General features: G+C 45.1%; 1 protein-coding gene across 1 annotated transcript in view; it reads right to left on the bottom strand.

Moving 5' to 3' along the window:
• The window catches only part of LOC145409530 (uncharacterized), a 62,519-nt gene that overhangs the window by 757 nt on the left and 39,666 nt on the right, over window positions 1–22,096 (bottom strand). The gene's annotated exons all lie outside the window — the stretch shown is intronic.

The raw sequence follows: 22,096 nt of genomic DNA, 5'->3' as shown, positions 1-22,096 counted from the left end.
AAACCCTAAAATCCTCATGAGCCAGGATAACAAAAAAAAAAGTAATTTATTATAAGGTTTGCAAATCATCATCATCATCATTACCATCATCATCATCACTACTGTCATCCACAATCACGAAGGGGAGGGGAGTGAGGCAGGCAGGGGAGTGAGGCAGGGGAGTGAGGCAGGGCAGGGGAGTGAGGCAGGGCAGGGGAGTGAGGCAGGGCAAGGGAGTGAGGCAGGGCAAGAGAGTGAGGCAGGGCAGGGGAGTGAGGCAGGGTAGGGGAGTGAGGCAGGGCAGGGGAGTGAGGTAGGGCAGGGGAGTGAGGCAGGGCAGGGGAGTGAGGCAGGGCAGGGGAGTGAGGCAGGGCCGGGGAGTGAGGCAGGGCAAGGGATTCAAATAAGGTTGGGCAGGGAAGTAAGTATAGCAGAACAAAGGAATAGGGAAGGATAGGTCAGTAAATAAGGTAGGAATGGGGAGTAAGTAAGGTGGGGCAGGGGAGTAAGGTAGGGAAGAGTGGCAAGGTAGGGATGAGGAGTAAGGTAGGGAAGGAGAGTAAGGTAGGTAAGAGGAAGGAGTAAGGTAGGGAAGAGGAGTAAGGTAGGGAAGAGGAGTAAGGTAGGGAAGAGGAGGAAGGTAGGGAAGAGGAGTAAGGTAGGGAAGAGAAAGGTAGGGAAGGGCATTAAGGGAGGAGAGGGATGCAAAGAAGGTAAAGCAGGAGTAGGGCAGAGTAGGGGAGCATGGATTTGGTAGAGAAGAAGAGTAAAGTGGGACAGAGAAATAACGTAAAGTAAAAGCAGTGAAGTAAGATAGGGCAGAGAATTAAATAAGGGCGCCTCGAGCAGGACAGGCGTACCAGGTGTGTGAGGAAGGGGGGGAGTAGGGGAAGGGGGGGAGTAGGGGAAGGGGGGGAGTAGGGGAAGGGGTGAGGGGGAAAGGGGTGAGGGGGAGGGGAGTGGGGGACAGGGAGTGGGGGACAGGGAGTGGGGGACAGGGAGTGGGGGAGAAGGAGTGGGGGAGAAGGAGTGGGAGAATGGGTGGGGGAGACGGGGAGCGGGGGAAGGGGTGAGGGGCAAAGGGGAGTGGAAGAAGGGGTGAGGGGAGTAAGAGGCACAGAGATTAGTGGGAAAGAGGGGGAGAGGGAAACACAACAGGGTGAAGGGGGGAGAGAGAAAGAGGATTGGAAGAGGGGGGGGGAGAGGGAAGAGGGAGATGAGGAGAGCAAGAGTAGGAAATGGAAGAGGGAAGGGAGGAGAAGGATAATAAGAGTGGAGAGGAAAAGAGAAAAATGGGGAAACGGGGAGGGGGAAGAAAAGAATGAGGACAGGGAGGAAGGGAGGGAGAAGAGAAGAGGGGGGACAGGGTGGGGAGATGAAAGGGGGGAGAGGTTACAGGTTAGAAGATGGGGGGAGGGGGAGAACGGTGGCGAACAGTAGCTTTTCCATCCACACCTACCCACCTTGCCAACCCACACGGCTCACCCCACCACCCCACACCACACAAGCCTCACCCCTCTCACCCCACCCGCCTAACACTATCTTGCCCCCTCGCCCTCCTTTGGCCTTGATAATGCCCGCCGTCTCAATTTGCCGTAATTAATAAAGAGTTAAGATAATTAGCCACATCCTACTACTACCCGCGTCGACTCTCCCTTCACCGCATTCACCATTACCTTCTTACTTAACAATAGTACTCCAATACCTATTTTTTCTTTAGTATTTGCCATAGTTAACCCTCTCATACTCGGAACAACTCTAGTAGTCAACAAGTAACGCTTCCTGTGACTATTTTATTTAGCAAAGTGTGTTATAGATGCCTGAGAGCTAATATTGTTACCAATACCCCTTTCATGGCCAGGACACTCTATTCAGCTGAGTGGATCATGAAGAGCTAAGAGCTAATTCTATCATTACCCATCTCTTTGTCGGAGCAACTCTAGTATCTTATTCCTGCAAACGCCAGACGATTTTATTCAGCTGAGATTGAGTTATATGAGCCTGAGAGTATTAAGAGAAAAAAAAATTACCCCCTTTCATGCTATGGTTCATTCATTTTTACTTGGCCCAGGTTTTCGTCCTTCTGCAGGCTAGTTCCCTTAGTTCAGTGGCAGTATAAGACAATGTTACGGCCCTACATCCTATCCATAGCACTTTTTCGTGACTGACACCTTGTCCCAGGGTTAATAGCTTGTTACGGAACTGAATTCAAGATGGGGGGATGGGAATTTAAGGCCAAGTTAAAGTGAACAGAGTATAGTACTGGTCGACCCCCAGCACTGAACCGCATTCACCAATACCGTCTTATTTATCAACATAGATCTGACACTTTTCTTAATATGCAGATGATGTTTAACGAAATACACTTAACTATCTGGCGATCAGTGAAACCTAACGAAATTAAAGTTACCTCCACCATCTTCTAACCACGACACGAATCCTAACACCTGTAGTTACTTCTTATTTACCGGCACTCTTCCGTCACTAATTTCTCTGTCATATTCAGAAGATGTCTGAGGAAATTAACTATCTGGCCATCAATGAACTCTAGCCAAATAAAAAGTCTCCACCAACCACTGACTATGACAAATCTTAACATCTATGCATTTTATTTATCAGCACTGTTCCGTCACCAATTTTTCTGTATAATATTCAGATGTTTGACGAAATTAACCATCTGGCCATCACTGAACTCTAGCCAAAAAAAAGTCTCCAGCAACCTTTGACCACGACAGGTATCCTAACACCTATACAGTACTTCTCATTTACCAGCATTGTTTCGTCACCAATTTTTCTGTACAATATTCAATGTTTGATGAACTTAATTATCTGGAAGTCACTGAAATCCACCCAAAGTCTCCACCAACCTTCTAACCATGGTAGAATTACGAACATCTATGCTCTCGTTACAGCTAGACTATTTTATTCAGCTTAGGAAACAGTCTCTCATAGTAAAGGGGTTATCACTCACACGACAGGCCGCTTCGAAGATGAATAAAATCGTCTGGCAAGGGGAGATGGGAAGAACGATGGGAGATGGGGAAGAGTGGGGGACTGGAAGAGTGGGGGACTGGAAGAGTGGGGGACTGGAAGAGTGGGGGATGGGGAAGAGTGGGGGATGGGGAAGAGTGGGGGTCAGGGATGGCAATAGGGATGGGGAAGACAGTGGGGGATGGTGAGGCCAATAAATGATGAGCACATGGGGGATGAGGAGGGAAATGGGGGTTGAGGAAGACAGTGGGGGATGGGGAGGACGGTGGGGAATAGAGAAGACAATGGTTATCCTCTGGGGAAAATCGTTAAGAGATTTTTCACATCCTTACAGCGATAAGTGGATACAATTTTCACCCCTTAGATGACCAATAGGAAAATAATACACTAAATAAAATCGTCTGTATTAAGCTGAATAAAATCGTCTGGTGGTGACAAAAATAGTCTCGCTGTGGCAGGAAATAATAGACTTCTCATGTCCTGAATGAGCTATTGAGACTGTTGGTAATTTTATCTCATTCATGTTTTTAATTACGTAAAGTGAATGAAAATCTTGTAGGCAAATTTAGCGTTGAAACGTGTACGAAGAATTGTGTGTGTGTGTGTGTGTGTGTGTGTGTGTGTGTGTGTGTGTGTGTGTGTGTGTGTGTGTGTGTGTGTGTGTGTGTAGTAGTAGTAGTAGTAGTAGCAGCAGGTGGTGGAAGTAGTAGTAGTAGTAGTAGTAGTAGAAATTATACTACTACTACTATTACTACTACTACTGCTGGTGCTGGTGCTGCTATAATAATAAATAATAATAATAATAATAATAACAATAATAACAATAATAACAACAATAATAATAATAATAATAATAATAATGATAATAATAATAATAATAATAATAATAATAATAACAACAACAATAATAACAATAATAATAATAATAACAATAATAATAATAAGTAAATCCTCCCCAGACAGACATGTAAATCCCATCTTCTTCTCTCCCCTGGTCTGATTTCCTATTAATCCAACGTATCCTGATGATAATATTTAATAACTGTTTCCCATTAAGGTGCAGGAGCGAAACGGCTACCTGGTGTACGTGAGATAGGGGTGATGGGAAGGATAGTGGGGCATGGGGAGGGGATGGGGAGGATAGTAGGGGATGGGAAGGACAATGAGGACGATGGAGAGGGATGAGGAGGACCATGGAGATTGGAAAGGATAATGGGGAAGGATGGGGATGATAATGGGGAAGGATGGGGATGATAATGGGGAAGGATGGGAAAGATAATGGGGATAGGAAGGACGATGAGGCATAGAGAGGATAATGAGGAAGTATGAGGAAGAAAATCGGAATGGATGGGGAGGTTAAATTGAGGATGGAGAGAAAAATGGGGATAGGAGGGACGATGGGTGATAAGGAGGACGATGGAGAGAGATGGGGATGGTGGAGGTGAAGATGTGGGGAGAACAGGGATGGAAGAGAATGAGGGAGGGAGGATATTGGGGAAAATCAGGATCAATGGGGAAGGAGGATGTGGGTGGAGATGAAGGAATGAGAATGAAGAAGGGAGAAGGTGGAGAGAATGGGTTATGGTGAAGAATGAATGGGTATGAAGAAGGGAAGGATGGGGGGAATGAGGGAGGGTGACAATGAAAGAGGTCAATGTGGTTTGGGGTAATGATGATAAAGTGAATGGGGGAGAATAAGGGAGTGGATGGGGAAGGATGGGAAAGATAATGGGGATAGGAAGGAGGATGAGGCATAGAGAGGATAATGAGGAAGTATGAGGAAGAAAATCGGAATGGATGGGGAGGTTAAATTGAGGATGGAGAGAAAAATGGGGATAGGAGGGACGATGGGTGATAAGGAGGACGATGGAGAGAGATGGGGATGGTGGAGGTGAAGATGTGGGGAGAACAGGGATGGAAGAGAATGAGGGAGGGAGGATATTGGGGAAAATCAGGATCAATGGGGAAGGAGGATGTGGGTGGAGATGAAGGAATGAGAATGAAGAAGGGAGAAGGTGGAGAGAATGGGTTAAGGGGCAATATGGTGAAGAATGAATGGGTATGAAGAAGGGAAGGATGGGGGGAATGAGGGAGGGTGACAATGAAAGAGGTCAATGTGGTTTGGGGTAATGATGATAAAGTGAATGGGGGAGAATAAGGGAGTGGATGGGGAGAATGAGGAAGGGAGTGGATAGGGAGAATGAGGAAGGGAGTGGATGGGGAGTATGAGGAGGGGAGTGGATGGGGAGAATAAGGAAGGAAGTGGATGGGGAGAATGAGGAAGGAAGTGGACGGGGAGAATGAGGAAGGGAGTGGATGGGGAGAATAAGGAAGGGAGTGGATGGGGAGAATGAGGAAGAGAGTGGATGGGGAGAATGAAGAAGGAAGTGGATGGGGAGAAAGTGGAAGGGAGTGGATGGGGTGAATGAGGAAGGGAGATGATGGGGAGAATGAGGAAGGGCGCGGATGGGGATGATGATGAAGGGAAGAGAGAGGAGAGTGAAGATGGGGTGATGTGGGGATAATGGGTGAACGAGGGGATGACTGAAGAGAAATGAGTAATTAAGGAAGGAAATGAATGAAGATAAATTAACATGAAGGGAATGAGAGAGAACGGTGGGAATGATATGAAGGGAATGAGGGTGATGAGAATGGGAGAGAATGGAGGAGAATGACCAAGGGAGAGGGTGAATAAGAATGAGGGAGGGAGAGGCTGACAGAAAGTGAGGAATGCAGGAATTAGGAGAATGAAGAGGAGAAAGAATGGAGGAGAATGATCAACGGGGAAGATAAGAATAAGGAAGGAAGGGAATCGGAGACAAGGAAAGGACAAAGTGGGGAGAATGAAAAGGAAAGCAGTGGAAGAGAAGGAAGCAGGAAGGGAATGAGGGAGAATGAGAATGCATGAAAGAAAAAGGAGAGGGCAAGGGAAGACAAAGAAAATAGAAGAGGAAGAAATCAGGTCAGAAAAAGAAATACAAATGGAAAAGAGAAAATTATAGGACAAAACCAGCATTAAAAAAAAAGTATATGGATTGACTAAAGAAACAGGATGAGGCAGATCTTGTTGCTGTTCGTGGTGGAGAGAAAATACAAAAAATAAGATGTAATAAAATGACACACGAGAGAGAGAGAGAGAGAGAGAGAGAGAGAGAGAGAGAGAGAGAGAGAATCATGGGATGCAAATTTATGATACAGTAATAAAACAAGAAATATTAACACAAGTTACATGATACAGAAAAAAGTGTAGTAGATAAAATAGATGAAAAATAAAGCGAAGTAGATAATATATACAAAATAGATGGAGTAGTATATGAAGGGGAGAAATAATGTAAGAGGTGGACGTTGTGGTAGTGGTTGTGGTAGTGGTTATGGTAGTGGTTGTAGCAGACGTTGTGGTAGTGAGTGGTTGTGGTGGTGGTAGTGGTGGTAGATGTTGTGGTAGTGGTGGTGGTATTGGTGGTGGTAGTGGTGGTAGATGTTGTGGTAGTGGTGGTGGTTATGGTGGTACCAGACGTTGTGGTAGTGGTGGTGGTGGAGGTGTTCCCAGTAGCAAGGTTCCGCTATAATTGAATAATGGAGGTGAGGTCCTGGATTCACCACGCACCTTCCCTCCCCACACACCTACACACACACACACACACACACACACACACACACACACACACACACACATCTTAACGTTCACACACACCTTAAAGCTCACACACACACACACACAAACCTTAACGTTCACACACACCTTAAGGAGGAGGAGGAGGAGGAGGAGTAGGAGGAGGATGAAGATGAGGAGTAGGAGGAGGAAGATGAAGATGAGGATGCGGATGATGATGATGATGATGATGGTGATGATGATGGTGATGATGATGATGATGATGATGATGATGATGATGATAATGATAATAATGATGATGATAAGGAGGCCAGCAAGATAAATGAGAGGAAGTGGAAGAGAAAGAGGAAGAGGAAAGAAGGGGAAAGAGGTAAGGAAAGATAGGGAGTGAGAGGGAGCAAGAAAAATGAAAAGATGGGAAGGAAGGGGAAAGAATGGAAAAAAAGATTGGAAAGACAAACGGCAAGAAGAGAGGTAGACCGAGCAAGATAAATGAGAGGAAGATAGAAAGGAAGTGGGAAGAAAGGAGAAGATGATATAAAGATGAAAGATAGGAAGACAGAAGGAGTAAACAAAATAAATGTGAGGAAGAAAGGCGGTAAGAAAGGGAACGGGGATGCATAGACGAAAGATAGGAGGAGAGAACGAGGGAGTAAGGTAAATGAGAGGAAGGTTGAAAGTAGGAAGAATTAAAAAGGGGTGAAAAGATCAAAGATAGGAGGAGAGAAAGGGGGAGTAAGATAAATGAGAGACAGAAAGGAAGAGGGAAGACTGGAAAAGAGGCTGGAAAAGTGAAAGATAGGAAGAAGATCTAAAAAAGGGGAAAAAGAGGATGGAAGAACGAGAGATAGAGAGAAAAAGCGAGCAAAATAAATGAAAGACGGAAGAAAGAAAGAGAGAAAAGATAAAGAAGAGGAAGATCGAAAGGAAGAGGAAAGAAAAGACACAAGGATATATGTGACCTCCAGTGTTATTAGCGTAATGAAGGCTTCTGGTGATGTAAACTTTGACTCTTGCGGTCGACTCGTTGGCGAATATAGGAATGTGGGGGGATTTGGAGGGAGAAAGGGGAGGGATAGAAAAGACAGGGAGGAAGGGAGGGAGAGGGAGGAAGGGAGGGAGAGGGAGGAAAGGAGGGAGAGGGAGGAAAGGAGGGAGAGGGAGGAAAGGAGGGAGAGGGAAGAAGGGAGGGAGGGAGAGCGAAGAAGGGAGGGAGAGGAGAGAGGATGGAGCGAAAGAGGGGAGGGATAGGAAAATGGGGGAAAAGGAGGAAGAAAGAGGGGGAGACAAAAAAGGGAGGAAGGGAGGGTGAGAGGGGGATATAGAAAAGGGGAAGAGGGAGGGAGGGAGAGAGAGGGGAGAGGAATGGGGAGGGAGGGAGGAAGAGAGAGGGAGGGAGGAAGAGAGAGGGAGGGAGATAGAAATGGGGGGGGGGAAGGACAGAGATAAAAAAGGAAAGAAGGAAGGGAGAGAGAGAAGAGTGACAGAAAAGGGAGGAAGGGAGGGACCCGAGAGAGGGGGGGGAGACAGAGAAAGGGAGGGAAAGAGGGGGGAGACAGAGAAGGGAGGAAGGGGGGGAAAGAGAGGAGAGGGGAGGGGAAGGAGTGAAGGTAGAGAGGGGAGGGGGAAGAAGCGAGGTAGAGGAATAAAACAAATGAGGGAAAAGCTAATGAGAAAGAATTGTGGGAGAAGAGTGAGTACACAACATAAAGAATTAGAAAAAAAATGTTAGAGAGAGAGAGAGAGAGAGAGAGAGAGAGAGAGAGAATTAAAGAACTGATTGAGAATGAAAACTAATGAAAAGAATAACTGAAGACAAAATGGTGAAGAAACTGGATTGCATAATGATCAACACTGCAAGAAGTTTTTGTCGTCATCTCTGTTCTTTTATTAATCCCATTAGTATAAAAATGTCTGCTTTTTCTTCATTATTACCAAAAGACAGTCTGCTTTTCCTTCAATCTTATTACCAAACAACCCTGCTTTTTCTTCATTTTCATTACCAAAAGACAGTCTGCTTTTTCTTAACGCTTACTACCAAAATAGAGTCTGCTTTGTCTTCATTCTTAACACCAAGAAACAGTCTGATTCTTCACCATCAGTATTAACAAAGACAATAATATTCGTCTCTCTGAAGGAAGAATGTCGATCCTTAAATAAGCCTTTCACTACATCATTTACCTGTTCATTTATTTATTTATATCTAATTACAATTTCATATTTTATTCCCATCTAGAAGGCCGTCCAAGAGTGAAGGAGGTTAGCGTTATAATAAGCTCAATAAACTACACACATCCGGCGGCTTTTGTTGATTTCTTCCATTTATTCCTTCATAGTTATAATTTTCAGCTCGAAGACGTATGCAGGTAAGTGATAGTGTGTGATGGAGGTAAAAATAAAGGGTAAAAAGGTCATCATAAGGTATGGGTTCATGGATCTTTATAAGTGTTCACCCAGAAATTAAAAGTATGTTATTATTATTATTATTATTATTATTATTATTATTTGCTGCTGCTGCTGCTGCTGCTACTACTACTACTACCACCACCACTATACTACTACTACTACTACCACCACTATGCTACTACTACTACTACTACTACTATTATTATTATTATTATTATTATTATTATTCGGTGTGCTTTTTCAGACGGTAAAGAACAGAGCATGATTTATTTATTCATTTTTTTTTTTTTTACTAAAATTTTGGCAGTCAAATATATGCACGTTTGTGATGCTTCTGCCATCAGTTCGTCTACACTTCAAAGAGCTCATATACACATCCACACACGCACACATCTATGCACAAACAAGCGCATAAACATGTACACTCACACACGTACACATACACACAAACACAAAATTAAAATCACGCATGCAGATTACACACGAACGCCATAAAAATATTAACACACACACACACACACACACACACACACACAAAGTTAACAAGCTGGCTACTGATAAAGACATATATTGCAAGTACTCAAAGTACAAATCGGAGGTGCAAGATTGGGCATGCATGAGACTTTGACTCGTTTTCTCGTAGCTTAAGGAAGCGATTTATTTTTTTGGATATGGGTGGTTCATATCCTTCTGTACGTTATTCATGGAGAGTATGGTGATACTGGAAGGATTTAGGTAACAAAGAGAAGGAAAGTGAAGTACGATAAACGAAACAAATCGCTTGGAAAAAGGTGTTAGGGAGCTTTCTCAACCGAAGGGAATGAGGGTTTTTATGTTCCTCCTGGGACAGGGCGACATGGAGGCGATTTGTTTGCGGCCACCTCTTCCAGGATTAAGGCGTCTTGGCAATAGATAGACTTATAGATGTTCCTCATTGACTTTTATTTCCTCAAAGACCATGATGCCGAAAGTATATCTAACCCATTCAGGTCAAGGACGGAACCTCTTACTTCTGCTACCATCTGACCATTATATTTATCCTGAGAAACACGCCTTATGTAGAGAAATAGACACCTCTACTAACCCTTTGCCTGAAGACATCTCCCGTGAGCTGAATAATTCAATATTGTCGATGAGAGAAAAACGAAAAGACAAAAGAGGTCCCTGAGCCAAAGGAATTTATATATATTGTAGTCAACGATACAATATAATTATGTTCATATTTTTCTTTGTGTACTGTATTATGTATGAATGTATGTGCTTGTAATTAAATAAATGAATAGATAAATACATAAGTTGTGTGTGTGTGTGTGTGTGTGTGTGTGTGTGTGTGTGTGTGTGTGTGTGTGTGTGTGTGTGTGTGTGTGTGTGTGTGTGTAAATATACCCTTCGTCCTTCTTGCTAATACTCTGTTTTTCGCTTTTCCATGTCTATATCCTCCACGACGCATTTGTGACAGAGGATTATGTGATTCGAAATTATGATGACAACGTAATAACAATAATAATAAATGATAATGATGACGATGATGATGAAAATGATAAAGTTAACAGAGGCTAACGAGGACAAACCTTGCATCATCATCATCATCATCATTATTATTATTATTATTATTATTATTATTATTATTATTATTATTCTACGTATTAATCTGGATAATATTAACCATGCTGGGGCCACTGTTAACGAAGTAGGGGTTGGGGGGAAAATATTCGTGTTGTAAGGATATAAGAAGGGAATCTCCAAGGCCGAAGGAGGCGGGGAAAAATTACCAACAACATTTTTAGGGCCAATCTTACCATTAATTCCTGATTGTATGCAAATGAGTCTGATTGGCCGGCTGGATCCTATAACCCTGATTGGACTGGCGTTAAATTATCTGATGGCTGGTTATGTGTCGAGGGAAAAAAAAAAGAAAGCTAAATGTCTGATTAGAAGAGATAAAGGGAAAGAATTCATGAAGATATTAACCGATTTTTACCATAAACCAATCTTCATTTAGTTACCCCTTTCATGGCCAGGGCAACTCTAGCATTCTATTTCACCTTACACCAGACGATTTTTATTCAGCTGAGAGTGAATCATGGGAGCTTCAATGTTAACAGGGTCACTATTAACCCTCTCACTGGCGGAAGAACTCTAGTAGTCTATTTAAAATAGGCCAGACGATTTTATTATGCTGAGAATGAGTCGCAAGAGCATGAGTGTTTACCAGTCTTTACGATAAAAGTCTGCCTTCCATTTAACTACTATAGGGAATCACTGATGTTGGAGAGGGACGCCTCCACGTGGTGGCACTGATATTAACCGAGGGGTGATGCTGCCTGGTTATGCAATGCCTGTTTTATCGTACATGGATCTATTGTTTTGATGTTTGATGAAGCTTAAGAGTGATTTATTATCTTAACTAGTATGCAGGCTAAGGAAGTCTGTAATATTCTCTATTTGATTGATTTGGTGGTTTTGAGGGTAAAGACAATCGTATTTACAAGAAATAATACATTTTAAACTAAAGAGAGTCAATAAATACGTCTCCAGAAGCGTGTGCTCGTGCACGCAATCATGCATACACACGTGCGCGCACACGAGCGCATGCACGCACGCACGCGCGCGCACGCACGCACGCGCGCACACACGCACACACACACACACACACACACACACACACACACACACACACACACACACACACACACACACACACACCTGCCAACAATCCGTCGGGTTCATGTTCAAATGAGCATGAGGTTGCTAAACGGTGAAGATGATGAACTACTACTACTACTACTACTTTACTACTACTACTGCTGCTGTTGCTGCTGCTAACTTTCACCGCACCACCACGACCACTACGATCCCCCCAACTACTACTACTACTACTACTACTGCTACTACTACTACCACTACTATTACTGCTACCATCACCACCAACCACCACTAACGCCACCACCTCCACCTCCACCACCACCACCACCACCACCACCACCTTTCTCTGTTAGAATTCCAAAGTTGAACAGGAACATATGAGAGAAAAATGGAAAAAAAAAAAACACGAATATGCAAAATAAAGTGCTAAGGAAGAGGCGCAAAAAGAAAATCCTAAGCTGGCGAGAAAATTGCCACAAGACCCACAGAAGCGAGAACGAAATTACCAAATCTAGAGAAAATTTGTCAGTATTATTTGAGAAGGATGAGGAGGAGGACAGAACAGAGTTGGACTGGGGTTAGGAGCGGTGGCATAGGAGTGGGTGGGTGGAAAAGAGTGGGAGAGAGGGGGAGAAAAGAGAAGGGGGAGAGAGGAGAGGGGGAGAGAGGAGAAGGGGAGATGGGAGAAAGGGAGGGTGGGGAAGCGCGAGGGGGGAAAAGGTGGGGGATAGGAGGACTTGAGGATACGAGAGTTGATGGAAGGGAAATCGAGAGGTAGGGAAAGGACGTAGAGGGGAGGGAAAGAGGGAGGGGCACACGGGGACGAGAGGAGTCAATAAGTGGGTGCGAGGGGGTGAGAGAAAGCTAGGGAGTGGGAGTTAGGGAGTGGTAACAAAGGAAGGGAGCGAGGGAGTGAGAGCAAGACGGTGAGGGGTGTAGGGGAAAGGAGACATAAGGCGGGAAGAGCGGAGGGGGAAGGAAGAGTGAAGAGAAAGTGGACAAGAGTGAGTGAGGGATTGGAGGGGTGAAGGAGGGCAAGAACGAGAGAGTAGGTGGGAAGAATGAGAGAATGGGTGGGAAGAAGGGAAAGAGGGCGGGAATGGGAAGCGATAAAAGATAGGAGTTGAGAGAGGGATGACAAAAATGAGGGATTGGGTGGAATCGGGAGAGTAGAAAGTGGTTGGGAGAGGAAGGGGAGGAGATGAGGCAGAAGGGGGAAGGAGGGGGGCTATGCCGAGAAAGGAGAGGCGAGGGGGTACCATTTAGGAGGGGGAAGAGGGAAGGGTGGAGGCAAGAGAGTGAGAGGTCTGAGGGGAGAGGGGACAAGGCAGGAGGGACGAGGGGGAGAAAGGGGTGGGACGAAGTTTAGCGAGGGGTATGAAGAGGGATAGGGATGAGGGGTAGGGGAGGGGATGAGGGGTAGGGGAGGGGATGAGGGGTAGGGGAGGGGATGAGGGGTAGGGGAGGGGATGAGGGGTAGGGGAGGGGATGAGGGGTAGGGGAGGGGATGAGGGGTAGGGGAGGGGATGAGGGGTAGGGGAGGGGATGAGGGGTAGGGGAGGGGATGAGGGGTAGGGGAGGGGATGAGGGGTAGGGGAGGGGTGGAGGGGTAGGGGAGGGGGGGAGGGGTAGGGGAGGGGATGAGGGGTAGGGGAGGGGATGAGGGGTAAGGGAGGGGGGAATGAGAGGGGATGAGGGGTAGGGGAGGGGATGAGGGGTAGGGGAGGGGATGAGGGGTAGGGGAGGGGACAAAAGACAGGAGGGGGGAATGAGAGGGTTAGGTGGTGGGGAAGGCGAAGAGATGAGAGTGAGGGGTCGGAGGGGAGAGGAGACAAGAGAAGGGTGGGGAGGAAAGGAGAGGGCAGAGGTGGGGGAAGAGGGTACGTGAGAAGGGGGGAGGGACGTGAGAGGGTAGGGGTGGGAGCGGTGGTGGGGGGAGGAGGTGGGGGGCACCAGTTAGCCTCAAGTACCGTGTTCAGTGTGCAAGATGAAGTGGAATTGAGATCAATCAGACCACCGGGCGACGTGCGGTGTCTGGTCTCGTCCCTCCCCCCCCCACACCCTTTCCCTGCCCCCACACCCCTACCCTAACCCCCACACCCCTCCCTTGCCCGCAACACCCCTACCCTACCTCCACACCCCTCCCCTACCATCACACCCTATACTGCCATATCCCTACTCTATCTACACACTCATACGCTATCCCTACACCCCTATCCTACCCTCACTCCCTTACCCCATCCCTACACCCCTACCTTACCCTAACACCCCTACCCTCCCCCCACACCCTAACACCCCTACCCTCCCCCCACACCCTAACACCCCAACCCTCCCCCCACACCCTAACACCCCTACCCTCCCCCCACACCCTACACTACCCTACCCTCCCTCTACATCCCTACCCTATCTCCCACACCCCTAACCTTTCCCCCACACCCATACCCTACCTCCCACACTCCAATTCCCACTTCGTCCCCCCTCCACCCTTGCCTTACCACCTCCTTTCCACCCTCTAGACTGCTGCGATTTGTATTCTAGGGGAATTTTGAGACTTAGCAAAATTGGACTGATTGCTTTAATGTCCCTAGTTCAGCTCCGTAATTTCTCTTCTACCCCTCTCTAATCTCTCACTCGAATCTCTATCACAACCCGTCTCCCCTCGCCCTCCCAACCCCCTCCCTCATCCACTACCTTTCCCCCCACCACTCCATCCCTATCCACTCCACCCCCCCTTCACCCCCTGCACATAATCATCCCACCACCTCTCACCCCCTCCACCTACCCACCCCACTCCCCTCCACCTACCCACCCCACCCCCCTCCACCACCTCCAACCACCCACCACACCACCCCTCACCCCAACTCAGGACACTCCCATAATGAACCTAAATTAACCCTTTGACTGGGGTGGATTCGTAGGCTGAATAAAATCGTCGCCATTAACTGAGGCTGATGGTGAACTGAGAACCCCTCTAACTCGCAGCTGAAGGTTCAATTCTCGGCCCACTCAATTATCTAGATATTTTTCCAACAGCATCGTTAATATCAAGGTTTGGTAACGAAAGAATAGTGGGTAAGGAAAATAATAGCGATATAGATGTGTAGTGTACGTAACTAATGTTCCCTGACTACAGTAGATTTCCCCTTGTCTCTCCACCCAGTATTGGAGGCCTGATTGAAACGACGGCTACAGTTCATTCACTTTAACTTGGCCCAGATTTTCGTCCTTCTGCAGCTTATTTCACGTAGCTCAGTGGCAGAAAAAGACAATACTATGGTTCTACATCCTTTCCATGGAGCTTCTTCGACACTAGCATCATATTCTAGTGTTTATATCTTGTTACAGCTCAGCATTCAAGATGGAGAGGTGGCAGTTTGAGATCAAGATAAGTTGAACAGAGTATAGTGTTGCTCTCGTTCTAGGGGAAGCCTGGAACTTAATAGCTGAGTTCCTGCCGTACAGTCAATAGGCTCACAGTTAAGCCTTCTTCCACCTCCTAATATAGTGAAAAGTTCTTAATTCCTGGATGAAGCCTTAACCAAGACACAGCCTACCTCTTCCCTCACCTTTATCATTCTATTACAATGTCTGCCCCCCTCTCTTCCTACTTCTCCGTTTTCTTCCTGATACTTTCTATTATTCTTTCCATTTCAAGTGGCTCTACACAGTGACAAGTCTAATGTTCCCTGTAACCTAGGAAACCTTTTACAAAGCCTGGTGGTAACCACATAACCAGATCATGGGGTGAAATGGAGCCTATTATGGTGCCCCTATTAACTAGGTGGGGAGACGCAAATGCAACGTCCACCCAGGAACTAAACATTCACAGGTTACTTGCCTGTGGCTGATGGGTCTGCTCGGCCAGACAGACTGGGATGATCAACAACAACTACATTTGTGGGAGAAAATTTCCTTCAAATATCATGGTGATCAGTGAAGTACAAAGTGAAAGACATGGAAAACACACACACACACACACACACACACACACACACACACACTCTAAAACTACAAATCTAGGACCCCATTTCAGTTGTAGGTTGATAACTGGACAAGTACGATATGATGATTATAATCAGTTTAAGAAAGAAGGCAACGTAATGAACCTGGATGAATGTGGTATTTGAGTCCGGACCCCTTGCCTGCGTCACTGGTGGTGGTGGTGGTGGTGGTGAAGTTGCAAGGGCAGTGGTAGTGGTAGTGTTGGTAGAGGTGGTTATGGTGGTGGTAGCGGTAGTGATTGTGATAATAGTAGTAGTGTAGTAGTAGTAATGGTGGTGGCGGTGGTGCTAGAGTGGTTGTGGTGATAGTCGTTGTGGTGGTCATGGTAGCATTGGCTGTGGAGTGGTTGTAGTGACAGTGGTACTCTTGGTGGCTGTAGTTAGTGGCTGAAGTGGTGATAGTGTTGTGGTGGTATTGGTAGCAGTAGTAACAGTTTGTTGTGGTAGGAAGTGGTGGTTGTGGCTGTGGTAGTGATGACACCAGTGTTTGTGATGACTGTTGTAGTGATAGTAATAGTGGTTATGGTAATGGTAGCGATGACAGCAGTGTCTGTGAGATGATTGTGGTAGAGATGGTGATGATGGTTGTGGTAGTGATGGTCCTGGTGGGAGTAGTAGTGGTGGTTGAGGTGATGGTGGTTCCCCTCCATGCTGATGACGTCCTATTTCCTTTACTCTGGTCATTAAATTATTTCATTCAGTTTAGGGGATACTTCTCGTGACGAAAGGATTAATGAGGTATTCAGCTCAGAACTCTTCCTTGCAGGTGGTGGTGGTGGTGGTGGTGGTGGTGGTGTGGTAATGGTGATGGTGGTGGTGGTGTGGTAATGGTGATGGTGGTGGTGGTGTGGTAATGGTGATGGTGGTGGTGGTGTGGTAATGGTGATGGTGGTGGTGGTGTGGTAATGGTGATGGTGGTGGTGGTGTGGTAATGGTGATGGTGGTGGTGGTGTGGTAATGGTGATGGTGGTGGTGGTGTGGTAATGGTGATGGTGGTGGTGGTGTGGTAATGGTGATGGTGGTGGTGGTGTGGTAATGGTGATGGTGGTGGTGGTGTGGTAATGGTGATGGTGGTGGTGGTGTGGTAATGGTGATGGTGGTGTGGTAATGGTGGTGGTGGTGGTGTGGTAATGGTGGTGGTGGTGGTGGAGGTGGTGATGCAGATGTGGGAGTGGTATTGGTGTCAGAGGTGAAAATAGTAGAGGAGGTGGTAGTGCTGATGATGGCGCGGAGGGGAGAGTGGTAGTGGGGTAAGAGGTGAAAACGGTATAGGTGCTGGTAGTGCTGGTGGTAGAGGTGGTGGCAGTGCTAGTGGTAGAGGTGGTGGTAGTGCTGGTAGTAGAGGTAGTAGTGGTGGTCCCTTTCTATGCAAGTGGTTGGGCTAACGAAGTCTTAAAACCTAACTCTCTCAATTGCATAATGTTGGTAATTTGTGTGTTAAGGCTTATTGAGTCAGTGTTGGAGACTTTTCTGGTCATCTAGCCTTTTGGTTCTGATTAAAGCTCCGTTCCTCACACTGACGCTTGTTCCAAAATGAATCGGTCAGAGAGAGTCCCTTCAACGTGGAATCTAGGGTGAGCGAAAATTCTCCACCCGTGAACACAACCTTCGGTCAAAATTAACCTTCCCCATCAGAGATTAGAGTCAATGTTGACCCTCCATAAAGCTTGGGTCATGTTTCATAATCTTTCACGTTTTAATGGCCGCTGGGTTTTTGCTTATAAGTTGGAGCGTGAGCACTTATTTTGCCGCTATAAAAGAAACTACACGCACACTTAAATAAATCTTAAGTTAATCTAAGTAAACTATAAATCACCTTTAAAAAATCTTATAATATCAAACAAGGGAGGTGATTTCAGCTGGGGATAAGTGGGATGGAGCAGGGATAGTTTGGTAGTCCCAGTTAATTGGTCACTTTGGTCGGTGATCCCAGGGAGAGACTATGATGACATGAACCATATGGCTGAAAAAGAGGTCACCTACTCACACCCCACTCACACTTATACTTACACCTCTCGTTCACACACACACACACACACACACACACACACACACACACACACACACACACACACACACACACCTCCCCCCCCACATACACAACCACTCTCAGAGACACGTATAACCAAACCACACACAAACAGACCCAAATACCTCTCCTAACAAACATATACCCAGCCACCTCGTCCGCCAAAGACCCCACTCTAAGACCCCTTACTAAGCTCCCTCCTTCAGCGCTTAATGAAGACTGACGCTCGTTTTCATACTCAGCTTAGAACCCTTATCGTCATCAACGTCACCTTATTTATCATCATCCTTCAGGGAGGTCACAATACAGCTCCTCCTCCTCCTCCTCCTCCTCCTCCTTCTCCTCCTCCTCCTCCCTCGTTGCACCCTTAGTACGCCCCCTTGCACATTAACATAATAGTCCCGACCTAGTTTGCAAGACAGAGGACATCTCTTAGGTCAGATCTGGCTGCTTTTACTGTCACCAATACTAACTAATATTAGTTTGCAACCACAGACAGCTCTTAGGACTAATCTGGCTGTCTTTACTATCACTTCTACGGTACTAGCTAATACATTAACAACTACATATTGCCACAACGCAGCGACAATTACTACAGCTAACGTCTAAACTGCGACTCATATATAATAACAAATACACACAATAACAGACATTAGTTACTAGATTCCCCACAACTAAAACAAATACACACGTCCACAACAACTAGCAACAAAACTGCCACAACTATGCAATGATAAATACACAGCTAAAACTACTATACTATTTTGACTATAACTTGGCCCAGGTTTTCGTCCTTTTGCAGCTTATTGCACGGCGCTCAGTGGCGGAAGAAGGCAATGCTACGGCTCTTCATACTTTCCATAGGACTTCATCGTGACTTGCATCATATTCTACTGTTAATCTATTGTTATACCTCTGGATTCAAGACGGACAGGAGGCAATTTTAGGCCAAGTTAGCTTAAAAACAGTATAGCTACCAAACTGTCACAAGTATGCCATAACAACTACACAGAATCACAACTACAACTCTGCTACGGCTACCACAGTATTCCACCACAGTGCCTAAATAACACTCCTTTACTACCATAATTTGTTACCTACTACCATACTACCATTACTACCACTCCACTGCTAAAAAAAAAAATAACGATACAAGGAGAGTTACTACCATTCCATTTACTACCACCACCACGCTGCAACAACAACAACAACAACTACGACTACTACTACTTCTACTACTATTACTACTACAATAACAAAACAACAGTGTCAATTACCACACAGTTACTACCAAATTACTCATTACTTGTACAATTACTACCATAACTACCACGATATTGCTACAACCATCAGCTTCGAATTTACCATCATTACCTGCACAACTACCATCATATCCCCATTGCTACCACCACAACTACCTAACACTACCACAAATGCCATCTCTACATCGACTACCACATTGCCACACCCATCACACCACTACGACACTACCACAACTACCACCACACTACCACAACTAGCACTACACTATCACAACACTATAACTACCACCACAGTACCACAATTACAACCACATCATCACAACTACCATCACACTACCACCACAATCACCACACTACCACAACTACAACCACACTACCACAACTACAACTACAATACAACAACTACCACTACACTCACACAACTATCAATTATTACCACATTTACCACACCTCCATCCACAACAACCACAACTACCACAATTACCACCACAACTACCAGCACAAGCGTCGCCACTATCATAACCACACTCCCACCCACCACTATAAAACGACCATTATGACTATTAACAAGGGTGCCACTCCTCTCTCTCTCTCTCTCTCTCTCTCTCTCTCTCTCTCTCTCTCTCTCTCTCTCTCTCTCTCTCACACACACACACACACACACACACACAGCATATGCAATTTACTCCACACACACACACACACACACACACACACACACACACACACACACTCTTCACAGTTACTATACCCACACACACACACACACACACACACACACACACACACACACTCTTCACAGTTACTACACACACACACACACACACACACACACACACACACACACACACACACACACACACACACACACACACACACACACACACACATACAACACAACATATGCAGTATATTCAAAACACACACACACACACACACACACACACACACATTCATATTTACTATACACACATAGAACAAAACATATGCAGTATACTCCACACACACACACACACACACACACACACACACACACACACACACACACACACACACACACACCACAATTCCACCCTTCACCCCTCAAGCATACCTAACCAAGACAGTCACAGCTTAAAATAATTAAACAACCGTGGCAGAAAGACAGATCGATCGCAAATAGGATAAATGGCGAGAGGAGCGTGTCGCGTGCTTAGCTCCAATAGCCGAAATGATCTAAAACCATTAATCAAGAACTCGACTCGCGAATTCACGTAGGAGAATATGAATTACGAAATTAGAAGGGCCGCAACTGGGCTAACCTGACTAAATTCTTGGGTTGGCGTAATTTTCTAGTATTTCTCCCATTTCTTGGCGATTATCACAGGTAATAATAGACCTGAAGGCGTTGTAGGTATGTGGCAACTCGATAATCAGCTGTCCAATAATTCCTTACCTTGTACTGTATATTCTCTCTCGCTCTTACATTATGGTGGTTCTTTTTGTCTCTCTCTCTCTGACTTTCTCACTCGCTCACACACACACACACACACACACACACACACACATTCCTGACAATACACTAAAATACCAGAATTACAGATGTACAAATATATCCAGGTTCTTCCCACTATTTCCTTGTATATTTACCAAATTTCATGACTATATTTTTTAATCTGCATTATACTTTCCTCTCCACTCGTTCCTACAATCTGATGTCTTATATAATCAAACAACAGACACCATTATAATCGGCATAATATACAGTAGACGCCTGATTATAGGAAATGGTTGAAATAATGCTCAAAAACCCCCTTCTGAATATTGAGGTCTTTATATGCAATTCTACTTACCGTCAGAGAATATTCTTACACCTTGAAAAGACGTCTTGTGTTCAGTGATAAACTTATGGGTGCATACTTCATACCTAGTAATCCATTCAGACGATATTCTCAGCTCACAGACACCTACCATAGAAAGAAAGAAGGAAAGAACGAAGGAAAGATTGATAGAGACAGACAGGCAGACAGAGACAGACAGGACAGACAAATAGACAGACAGACAGACACAGACAGAATGAATGAATGAATGGAAGAAAGAGAAAGAAAGGTTCCAAGAATCAAAGCCTATGCATGTGTTTCAAGTCAACACCAGACGATTTTAATAAGACTAATCCATCACCCTGAATCAAATAATCAGAGGTACTATCGCGGACTCACATATCGATCCACATCCTTACGATAAACAAAGCGGGGGTGAGCAATAACTTCTGTAATTTAGTGATACGCCTCTTCAGAACCAAGCACACTTTTCAAGATCATGTTTAAGAGCTTCATAATTGTTCGTCATTAAAGTGGAGAGAGATTTCTGACCGCTACTGTCCTTCCTAATTCCTCGTCAGTATATTTTAAACAAGGACTGAGCAAAAACATACCCTCTTCTGCATGTATACTATGTTACAGCTAAAACTTGCAATATTTTTAGCACTTCAAGTATAGGGCGTCGTTTTATTTAATTTTTTGATACTCCATATCGATTGTATTTAGTTGCAGATTTTCTTTTGTTGGAACTGGAAGGGTTAGAGGCAGAATATATATATATAACATTTATTAGCCCACTCACCAACAAGGGGCTTGCCTAATTAAAATCAACTGGGAATAGCAAGGATACATCATCGTCGTAGTGAAGTTGTTAAAATTACCTTCATTGTCGCTTAGGAATTAACTTCATGTTTATATTTCAGTGCATGTCAGACGATTTTATTCAGTTGGAGGGAACGTACCACAAAGACAGAGATATACATGACTACGGGTACTTCTTCATTCTTCATCGCTCTACTAACTATTTTCTCTCCTCGTCACTATTCTAATTTAAGCCTGACGAAGAAAAACGACGCATCACTTTCAGCCATGCATACGAGACGAGCAGGAGTCACTTTCAATATTCTCTAATTCACCCTCGCACATACCCCTCTCCCTTCAGGTCCTCGGCCACAAGTTTCCATTATGAACATCAATATTTAAATTCCAATCTGATACCTGCTTTACAACGCTAGAGGGAATGAATTGAAGCTTTTTTATACAGGTCCTAATGGCATGGACGCTGGCTTGTAAATCAAACCATGAGTGTGTAATTAATAGGGATATATTTCTTAGGCAGGGCTTAATTTATGCCTGATTTATTTACAGCT

The sequence above is a fragment of the Coenobita brevimanus genome, chromosome 81 (assembly GCF_032717465.1).
Source record: "Coenobita brevimanus isolate Jiangsu-jjx chromosome 81, ASM3271746v2, whole genome shotgun sequence".
In the NCBI taxonomy this organism is placed as follows: Eukaryota; Metazoa; Arthropoda; class Malacostraca; order Decapoda; family Coenobitidae; genus Coenobita; species Coenobita brevimanus.
The sequence above is the reverse complement of the archived record's forward strand: the minus strand, read 5'-3'. Positions and strand labels throughout refer to the sequence as shown.